Below are 11,849 nucleotides of genomic sequence, written 5' to 3' on the forward strand. Positions count from 1 at the left end.
TGAGAATTTCAATAAGCATTTTTCTACGGCTGGCCATGCTTTCCACCTGGCTACCCCTACCCCGGTCAACAGCTTTGCACCCCCCACAGCAACTTGCCCAAGCCTACCCATTTCACCTTCACCCAAATCCAGATAGCTGATGTTCTGAAAGAGCTGCACAATCTGGACTCACACAAATCAGCTGGGCTAGACAATCTGGACCCTCTCTTTCTAAATTTATCCGCCACAATTGTTGCAACCCCTATTTCTAGCCTGTTCAACCTCTTTTTTGTATCGTCTGAGATCCCCAAAGATTGGAAATCTGCCGCGGTCATCCCACTCTTCAAAGGGGGAGACAATCTAGACCCAAACTGTTACAGACCTATATCTATCGTACCCTGCCTTTCTAAGGTCTTTGAAAGCCAAGTTAACAAACAGATCACCGACCATTTCGAATCTCACCGTACCTTCTCCGCTATGCAATCTGGTTTCCGAGCTGGTCATGGGTGCACCTCAGCCACGCTCAAGGTCCTAAACAATGTCATAACCGCCATCGATAAGAGACAATACTGTGCAGCTGTATTCATCGACCTGGCCAAGGCTTTCGACTCTGTCAATCACCGTATTCTTATCGGCAGACTCAACAGCCTTGGTTTCTCAAATGACTGCCTCACCTGGTTCACCAACTACTTCTCAGATAGAGTTCAGTGTGTCAAATCGGAGGGCCTGTTGTCCGGACCTCTGGCAGTCTCTATGGGGGTGCCACAGGGTTCAATTCTCAGGCCTACTCTTTTCTCTGTATACATCAATGATGTCACTCTTGCTGCAGGTGATTCTTTGATCCACCTCTATGCAGACGACACCATTCTGTATACTTCTGGCCCTTCTTTGGACACTGTTAACTAACCTCCAGACGAGTTTCAATGCCATACAACTCTCCTTCCGTGGCCTCCAACTGCTCTTAAATGCAAGTAAAACTAAATGCATGCTCTTCAACCGATCGCTGCCCGCACCTGCCCGCCCATCCAGCATCACTACTCTGGACGGTTCGGACTTAGGTATTTGTAGTTGTCCACATATTCTAGGTGTCTGGTTAGACTAAACTCTCCTTCCAGACTCACCATAAGCATCTCCAATCCAAAATGAAATCTAGAATTGGCTTCCTAGTTTGCAACAAAGCATCCTTCACACATGCTGCCAAACATACCCTATTAAAACTGACTATCCTACCGATCCTTGACTTCAGCGATGTCATTTACAAAATAGCCTCGAACACTCTACTCAGCAAATCGGATGCAGTCTATCACAGTGCCATCCATTTTGTCACCAAAGCCCCATACACTACTCACCATTTTTTTATTGTACTGGCCCCCCGTGGGAATTGAACCCACAACCCTGGCGTTGCACACACCATGCTCTACCACCTGAGCCACAGGGAAGGCTGATATACCTGCTGGAGCGCGTGTTATAGGTTGGTGCTGCTATGTTGACCAGTGAGCTGAGATGAGGCGGGACTTATAGATGACCTGGAGCCAGTGGGTTTTTGGTGTACATATTTATTTTGGTTTACCTTCTTTGTCCGTTTAAATAAAAGAAGATGAGTGCACATTTCCCCGCTGCGTCTTGGTCCACTTTACCCTACGACAACCGTGACAGAAATTGTTGTATGTTGCGTTTATATTTTGGTTCAGTATGCATATGTAAGGTTTTGTTCAAATCAAAAGGGTTTCTGTTAAAAAGTGATTACATTCAAATGGATTTACACATGTCAGACATCAGTGACTGTGCTCCCACTAGCATGGCAGCACCCAGGCTCCCAATTGGAATTATAGTATGGCCTCAACAGCCCTTAGTATGGTACATATGATTAAAATAGGGATAACCTTATCATTAATCAATCATCTATGCATGATGTTTCAGCTGATTGAATTGATGCAGGTGGTACATAAATTCCTGACCCACACTGATGTCTCTGCTAACAATCTTGAAACAGTACACCAGCCAAACATTGAATTAAAGTGTTTTTCAACAAAATGATCACACCTTAGAAAACCAAAATAAACTACTCCCCAAAAATATGGCAGCATGACAGAGCGCTCATCCAATAAATGATTCAGGTTTCCATGGCATGATGATCTTCAGAGGATGGTTCACTGTTGGGGTTACCGTCCGGGTTACTGATGGTGTTACTGTCCGTGTTACTCTCTGTGTGGCGCCTAAAAAAGGAGACCCTTGTAACTGTGCTCTTTCCAGCTGTTTCCTTCCCAGATTCAATGCCAACCATGCCTGTAATAACAAATGCACATAAACACAATATGACCAACAAATTGCAACATAACATAAGGTAATTACAATAAAATGTAGAACAGTTAACACGCTATGTAATACACTAAGTATTCACTTAATTCAAAAGATATGTTGAGACCAAGTTATTCTCAAACCTCTTTCAAAAAGTCTGAAGAGGTAAAACTGTAGCTAGTGAACTGAAGGGATAGCTGGGAACAACACAAACTCAACCTTGGCTGGGAACCATACCATTCTACCTATTCTGCCGAAGCAAGAATTTGGTCCCTCAATCATCAACTCAGTGTGTGATATATACTATAGCAGGGTTTTGTCTGGATCAAAAGGTCCTTAGGGGCATTTTTAAAGGCCACATCTTGGCAGTGTGTAACAGCCGTCGTTCAAATGAGACCAAGGTGCAGCGGAGGATGTGTTCATCTTCAGGAATTTATTAAAGAAGAACACGTTAGACAAAAACAAGAAACCGACAGCCAAACAGTCCTGTCAGGTGCAAACACTAAACAGAAACAATTACCCACCAAACCCAAAGGAAAAACATGCTCCTTATGTGTGACTCCCAATCAGCAACAACGAACTTCAGCTGTGCCTGATTGGGAGCCACACACACGGCCCAAAACAAAGAAATACAAAAACATAGAAAAAGGAACATAGAACGCCCACCCAATGTAACACCCTGGCCTAACCAAAATAAAGAACAAAAACCCCTCTCTATGGCCAGGGCGTTACACAGTGTAGATACATTTCTGCATATAAAGCAATTTCCTGCAATCCAAAGAATTTAGCCATGGCTAATGTAGTGCTCTTTTGATCAAACAAAATCAATACTGCCAAATTAATTGTTTTTGGCATTTTCAATTCTCCCAGTAGTTAAAAAAATATATAAACTCTGCAAAAAAAGAAACGTCCTCACTATCAACTGAGTTTATTTTCAGCAAACTTAACATGTGTAAATATTTGTATGACCATAACAAGATTCAACAACTGAGACAAACTGAACAAGTTCCACAGACATGTGATTAACAGAAATGGAATGTGCCCCTGAATAAAGGGGGGAGGGGTCAAAAATCAAAAGTAACAGTCAGCATCTGGTGCGGCCACCAGCTGCATTAAGTACTGCAGTGCACCTCCTCCTCATCGACTACACCAGATTTGCCAGTTCTTGCTGTGAGATGTTACCTCACTCTTCCACCAAGACACCTGCAAGTTCCCGGACATTTCTGGGGGGAATGGCCCTAGCCTTCACTCTCCGATCCAACAGGTCCGAGACGTGCTCAATGGGTTTGAGATCCGGGCTCTTCGCTGGCCATGGCAGAAAACTGACATTCCTGTCTTACAGGAAATCAGCCATACTGTTCGTTCTGTGCGTGGTGGCATTGTCATGCTGGAGGGTCATGTCAGGATGAGCCTGCAGGAAGGGTACCACATGAGGGAGGAGGATGTCTTCCCTGTAACGCACAGCGTTGAGATTGCCTGCAATGACAACAAGCTCAGTCCGATGATACTGTGACACACTGCCCCAGACCATGACGGACCCTCCACCTCCAAATCGATCCCGCTCCAGAGCACAGGCCTCGGTGTAACGCTCATTCCTTCGACGATAAACGCAAATCTGACCATCCCCCCTGGTGAGACAAAACCGCGACTCGTCAGTGAAGAGCACTTTTAGCCAGTCCAGTCTGGTCCAGCGACGGTGGGTTTGTGCCCATAGGCGACGTTGTTGCCGGTGATGTCTGGTGAGGACCTGCCTTACAACAGGCCTACAAGCCCTCAGTCCAGCCTCTCTCAGGCTATTGCGGACAGTCTGAGCACTGATGGAGGGATTGTGTGTTCCTGGTGTAACTCAGGCAGTTGTTGTTGCCATCCTGTACCTGTCCCGCAGGTGTGATGTTCGGATGTACCGATCCTGTGCAGGTGTTGTTACACGTGGTCTGCCACTGCGAGGACGATCAGCTGTCTGTCATGTCTCCCTGTAGCGCTGTCTTAGGCGTCTCACAGTACGGACATTGCAATTTATTGCCCTGGCCACATCTGCAGTCCTCATGCCTCCTTGCAGCATGCCTAAGGTACGTTCACGCAGATGAGCAGGGACCCTGGGCATCTTTCTTTTGGTGTTTTTCAGAGTCAGTAGGAAGGCCTCTTTAGTGTCCTAAGTTTTCATAACTGTGACCTTAATTGCCTACCGTCTGTAAGCTGTTAGTGTCTTAACGACCGTTCCACAGGTGCATGTTCATTAATTGTTTATGGCTCATTGAACAAGCATGGGAAACAGTGTTTAAACCCTTTACAATGAAGATCTGTGAAGTTATTTTGATTTTTACTAATTATCTTTGAAAGACAGGGTCCTGAAAAGGGGATGTTTTTTTGTTGTTGCTGAGTTTACATCAATATTTTCAGTGCCACCTCGTTGGTTAATAGAATGTTTAAATACTCTGAGGCACCTTGTTGATAAAATGCCTCAATATCCGTTGAATGTTTTCCTTCCCTGGTGAATATTGCAGAAATTATAAAATGAGCTTGGCGCACACATTATGCAGCGCAATAAGGTAAAATGTAACTACTGGAAATATATAGGTTTGACACAGAGAATGTTAGAGTCCTCTAGTGGCCAAAAGGCCATTTTAGCATGGGCAGCACCATGAGGGCTTCCACCATTTTGAATGTAGTCAACTGAATGGGACTTCCAACTTCATTGGCTGAGCCCTCCTGGTGACCGTGTTCGAGTCATGTCCAACCGGGTCATCAGGAGGGATCAGCCAATAGTGAAGAAGAAAATTGACCACTTCAAAATGGAGATTGCCTCAATGACGCTGCTCATATACTCTACGATGGCACATATAAAATATGAAACTTCTATCTATCTTTAGGGTTTGATAAGGTGACATGTAAAGGGGCCTTAGCTCCCTTTTTAAAAAGGCATGTGTAGATTTTCCATTTGTATTTCGTGATTTTGGACATTCTTTGGTCGAGTCATGCATCCTTGTCAGTTGTCGGCCTAAGTAAGTAATTTTGTGTAGGCCTATGCTTTTTATTTCAATGCATGTTTATGATTTATGTGGCATAATTTGCATTCGTGGCCAGCTGTTTTATGCACTAGATACTCACATTTATTTAACCTTTCTTTAACTAGGTAATTTCAAGTTTACTTGCTGTTCCACAAGTAAATGAGTCAATTTATGAAGTTGAGTAGTGGTTGACATTTTACACACCATTCCACAGACCTTTAATTAAACCCAATATTGAGGTGATAATTAATGTCTGAGATCATTTTTATTGGTTTTTGCTGTTCTCCAAATAGCATTTTAAACTGTGGAGAAATGCAGTAAATGAGCTTCAACTTCCAAACAATTCCTTGGAAGAGGTTTAGCTGAACGGACGCCACTGACAACATCTCAACATACACGGTGGGAGTAAACAGCTACTGACTGAGCACACCTTGTTACACTGAGCTTACCTTTGAGGAATGGCTGAAAAATTTGGTCCATAAGTTTATGACTCTCATGCACCAGCTCCCAATGATCTTGAGGGAAAGGAAAAAGGGATAACAGAGTTATAACACAGCATTGACAGACATTGGTTTAAACTGTCATGTAAAGATGATCATTAAAGGCTCACTGTTGCTGTGTGACATTGAGAGTTGTTTGAGAGCCCCCTCTAGTGGCGAGACAGGGTGTAACACAGCGCAGAGGCACACTGCTTGGCACACAGCCCTGATCTCATCACATACAGATGCATCTGGTCGCAAACAAACACACACCGAGCCTAAGGGAGAGAAATAGCACATTCAATAACACTCACATGACATACACCATCTATTAAAATGACATGATGTAATGTACATCCATCTAGAAACAACCCGCGTGACAACTGAGTACAGCAGTTGGTGGGGGATTACTGAAAGATGTTATACACACCACGTTTGACTCCAATAAGGAAGGGCTTGTGGTTGTTTTTCATGGCCAAATTAAGGTCCTCTGACCTACAAAATGAAAGAAATTATATCATTGAGCATGAACATCCAAATCTGAGCACACTTCACTTTCATACCAAACAGGCAGACACCAACTTACGTATAAACAAGTTCCCCTGGCCTCACTCCCAGTTTGATTGGCACTGTCCTCCTGAACTCTAAAAAAATAAACAGCAGAAAAGTATGTTAAAGCCATTGATAGTTGATAGCCATAACGATCAACAAGCCATTTCATTGTTTATTATTCTATGAATGTACCCAAGAATACAGGCTCTTTATGATTGGCCTCTAGTGGAGCGAGGACCCGTCCATCTCTAAGTTATTGGTGGAGCACAATAGCAAGCCGAGCTTCGTTGAGTGTCTCCATGACAACCGAACGCACTGCTTTGTAATTTGCAAAAAGTTGGAGGATGGTGAAAAGGAAGAAGAGGACAAACGTCAGCCTGAGGAGATGAGAAGGAATGGAAAACAGATCAATCTCCATCGAATAACCAATAGGTTAGCTATATAGAGCTGTCATGTCCTATCTCATACAGTGCCAGTGTAAGCAGTGCAATAGAGGACTCACAGTGGATTGTCAGTGACGAGGAATAAGGATCAGACTGACCAGCAGTCCAGCCAGATTCACTAAAGTCTCCTGTAAAGAACACATGAATTACAATAAGATCCTCATCTTAAAGCAGCCGTACAAGACAGGACAGTAAAAGCCATGGGTTAGTTACAGTATCTTACAGTATCATCAAGTAGAGAAATATGTATGGAGCACCTGGCTGCCATCTTTGGCAGAGATGTCCGCCATGTTGTCTCTGCGAGCTTGGTGAAGAGTCAAAGAAGCTCTGGTGGCCCCGCCTGCAACCCCGACAATGGACTGACAAACACAGAGAGAGAGATATCGAACAGTGTACATTTAGCAGACACTCTTATTCAGAGTGAATTACAATCAGTGCATTCAACCAAAGTAGGTAAAACAACCACATATTAGGAACATTGCAAGTAAAACCTTCAAAATAGCTGGTTGCTATCTGCAAGATCAATGCTAGTGAGAATATGGTATTCCGATTTACTTTGAATATTCCAGCAGAGCACACAATTAGAGTGAAGCATGTTGGGAAGTTAGGAGCCAGTATTTCCATGAACATGGCGATATCATTGAGAACATCAGCAACAAGCCTAAGGAATACAGCACAAGCATTGACATACCCAATAATTCCATAACACACAATGAACACACTCACTTTATTGATGCTTGACATCCCTACCTCCATTTTTTGGCCTCAGAGTCCAGTTTATTCCTAAAACACAGAGAAAGACAACATTTGAAAAATAATATTGAAAATTACTAATAGTACATTACAAAACAAATCAAAACTCACCCTTTAAGGAAGGCAAATAGGATTCTTCCCAGCATGCCTGTGCCATCTAAAATGTAGATTGTTTTTTTTATAAAACCCCTTAACAGGAAAGAAGACAATGGTCTTATCACAGTCATTACACTAACCTCGTAATAACCAGGTAACTGTTGCATCAGCAACTGTTGCCTCTTGGTTTCCAACACCAACACCCCTTAAAGAGGCCTGGGTGGCAAGAGTACCTGAAAGAGAACCAGAGAAGGCCTGTGTGTGTGTGTCAGAGAGAGAGAAAGGGAGAGGGAGAGAGTGCAACAGAGTGTTAAAATGTACATAATAAATTTGACATTTCAAAATAATGGCACACATATCCACAAAACAACAACATCCTCTGTCTTTCTCACACAGACCTACCTGAAGAGTATCGAAAAATTGATACTGCAAGTAATCGCCACTCTCTGGATACCCCTGAGGCAAGAAGACACTCTAACAAGAGCAGATGATATTTGAGAGAGGGGGGTTCTATATTTCTCAGTGTTTTAGAATTAGTTGCTTACTAGGCTATATATCGATGTGTGCCCGATGCCTCCCCTCATCTCTGATTCTCCCTTGGGCACGCAATATCAAGTGTGCTTATAGGCTATTTAGTGTGGTCTCAATCAAATGATCCATAGCCTATATGTGCATACTAGGAGAAGCACAGAGCAAAGTTATATTTCTAAGATAGCTGTTGGGATAGGATAAATAAAACTAGGTGTCATGTCCTGACCAGCAGAGGGTGTTGTTGTGTAGTTTTTGGTCAGGACGTGGCAGAGTATGTCTGTGTATGTGTGTTCTGGGTGTTGTGTTTCTATGTGGGTCTGTGTGGCTCCCGATCAGGGACAGCTGGTTATCGTTGGGGCACACAAAAATACAATTACTGTACTTACAGTACATTTCTATTTCTCCTGTGTTGTTGTTTTACTTGACTTTTTAATTTATGTTTTATAGTACTACTGATATTTATTACTGCTAGAAAAGCATTTCACAGTAGGCTACTTATGCACATGAGAATACAAATTGAAACGCCATACATAGGCCTACTTCAATGTAAAAGATCAGCTGTTAAATTCGACTGTATTATAAACCGCGCTGCCTATGATTTTGCAAAACTTGAAATACATAATTAAATACATACAATTAAATGAGAGATGTGGATGGTAATTTGTTGTATGGCTCATTTGAGAATATGAACCAATCACGGCCAGAAAAAGTGAGGAATATATTCTGCAAATATATTCCCTAAAAAAGGGGAAAAGATTCCTATGTCTAATTATAAGATTTCTATGTCTAATTATTTTCGATTCTAAATATAAAACACATAGATTTTCATTCTTCTCACTAATGGTAAATGGTTGCATACTTGTTCATATGTTTTCCTGTTTTTAGTTTTTTATTAAGCTTTTCATCATATCCCCCATTTGCACAAAATACTTACTTGCAGTGGCGACCCGTCATTCAGGGCAGGTGGGGCTGAGCCCCACCTGTTTTGAGCAACAACAAAAAAATAAGTTGACAATCTACTGGCAAATCCTTTTTAATCCTTGTCATATGAAGAGAAATTATAGATAAAACGTATCGGTGCTCATCGGCCATTGGACATAAAGATTACACAACAAGTTGGAAATCGCAAATTCACCAATGAGTTGTTTGGAAGGAATCAGTGGCTAACTGCAAGCACTGCAAAGCAACCACTAACATTAGCCTTCTATTCAATGGAGTGGATGTGTGTTTTTTTCCCGAGTTCCCACCAGAAATCCAGAGAATGGCAGACTTTGATGACAAAGTTTGTTGACAAAATGTGCCCCCAAAGGACCGCCGTGCCACCTTCACAAGGTGAGTCCAAAAATGTATTGTATGCTGCTGCATAAATGATGTAATATGCCAGGGAGATATATACACTGTAGCTAAGAAAGTAATACTAAATGTATGTTGTGTAGTATGCTGTTAGTAGCCCATGTCGTTCGTGGCCGGTGTGTGCTTGTTTGCCAACTTTTTTTTCACAGCTTTGACAGTGCTACTGATAGTAGTGGTGGTGCCTGGGTTGCACATGCAAATTCAGCACACACAACATTCTACAATAGAATTATGTTATTTGACATGTCAAATCGAATAGTGTTATGACGTGTATCTTTTTTGACACGCAAGGACCCAAACGGCGTTCAATGTGCCTCAACCTAATAATTTGGTCTATTTTCACCTCTTAATTTCGCCTACTGTTCTAACTTGGTGGTGCACATGTAGCTTTTAACCTGTTTTAGAGAAATGTAATTATTGAATATTGCAAGAGCTTTCATTGTCTGGTTTAAATGTCCCCTTTATTTATCCTATGGTTCTGACTTGTTGTACAGGGAGTACACTGTAAGAAAGGCCCATGTTCTGAATTCTGTCGCTGTACATTTCAAAAGTGCTGAACAAATATTTATATTAGCTACGTCCGTCGTCGCTCATTAATGTCTTAATCGAAATTACGGATTGCCTCTTATCTGCTCGTCGTCCCCTTATGCAATAGTTTGTGCATCTCAATTGACAGTAGAAACCACATTTGTTTAAGCAAGTCAGCCATATCAGCTATGTTTTTTAAAATAATAAATGAGGCTGAATGTTCTGTTTTGCTGCCAGACAAGGCTCCGCTGAAAGTCAGGTGTAGCAGTGGTAAGGTGTTGGGACTGCTGTTGGGACTCTGCTGTTTATGTAGGCCCTAACAATTCGTGGGCACCGTTTGTCGTCGTTATAGTGCAAGTAATGTATTGTTTAGTGTTGTGTTGTGTTGTGTTGTGTAGTGGCTTTGCTGGCATGCATCCCACAATTTTGTTTTTGCCCCACCAAGATTTACATGCTAAAATCGCCACTGCTTACTTGCAACACAATATTTCAACCACTAGCAGATGTGCATACACATGGTCTAAAGTTTGTGGAGAGGTGAGCACATTCTCACAGTCAAGCTAAACTTTTTTAAATGCCAACTTTTGCGTGAAAAGTGGCGCAAGCACATTTTGGGGTATTATTTTGTACTTATGAAAGGTTTATAAATTAGGCCCCTGGTCTGTCCCAAGAAGTGAGGGTAAACGGTAGGCATGTTCCATGCTATCCACTTTATGTTTAATTATTATTTTGGGTATAGATGAGGGTCACTTGTTTTTTTTCAAGCGTACAGGGAGAGTTTAGGTAAAATATATTTTGCTGATGAGAGGGCCAACCGTTTTCATTTCAGAGATGTCCGATTTTCTCCATGTAATGATTATTATAAATAATGTTCACTCCCTTAGCAGTTATGAGACTGTATTCAGTGAGCCTTTATCAAAATTCATTATAATGTAAAAAATGTCTCACTTTGAACACGCCAATGATGGTTTTTCCAGTCGTTCCACCGTTGCCCCCTTCTCTTTCTCTCTCCATCCTTCAACTGATATTTCCATGACTCGAGGGAGCCATATCTCTCCGTTGCCACCACTGGCATTTTCTCTTTCTCCATTTAATGAAACACCACCTGCATGGTTAGACAGATGTTTGTAAATAATATATTTAGTTATGAATCTTATGCAATAGTACTTTCTGTTGCATGTTTTCACTTACCAAAGCTTTACTTCCATGTTTTCAGAATCCACGTTAGCTGTACAAATTCTGTATTTTCTATTGGCTAAGGACTGAAACTGTCCCTGCAGTTTAGACCAATCCCGCGAGTGCTTTGGGACAGCTTGATCCAGAAGTCACAGATCATTTTCCACAGACATGTGCATTTTGCTTGTTTGTAGTATTTGTGTGTGTGTGTCTGTGTGTGTCAAATAAATCAATAAAATTGTATTTGTCACATGTTTTGTAAAAAAACAGGTGTAGACTAACAGTGAAATGCTTACTTACCGGTAATTTTCCAACAATGCAGAGTTAAAGATACAGAAATGGAAAAGTAAAATAAAGAAATTATAACAATAACGAGTAAAAATAACATGGCTATATACAGAAAGTACCAGTACCGAGTCGATGTGCAGGGGCACAAGGTAATTGAGGTAGCTACAGAATGTACATATAGGTAGGTGTAAAGTGACTAGGCAACATGATAGATAATAGACAGTAGCAGCAGTGTGTGTGAGTGTGTGTGGGAGTGTGTGGCGTCAGAATGCATGTGTGCGAGTGTTATGTTTGTCTATGCTTGAGTGACATCACTGTTGAAGAATGCAGTCTGGTAGTCCCCAAGTACTGAAATAAATATTCCT

General features: G+C 41.8%; 1 pseudogene; it reads right to left on the reverse strand.

Annotated features, from left to right (window-relative positions):
* Positions 1-1,615: 1,615 nt before the first annotated feature.
* On the reverse strand, positions 1,616-11,453 carry LOC115171507 (RUS1 family protein C16orf58 homolog; annotated as a pseudogene).
* Positions 11,454-11,849: the final 396 nt, after the last annotated feature.

The sequence above is a fragment of the Salmo trutta genome, chromosome 32 (genome assembly GCF_901001165.1).
Source record: "Salmo trutta chromosome 32, fSalTru1.1, whole genome shotgun sequence".
Taxonomy (NCBI): domain Eukaryota; kingdom Metazoa; phylum Chordata; class Actinopteri; order Salmoniformes; family Salmonidae; genus Salmo; species Salmo trutta.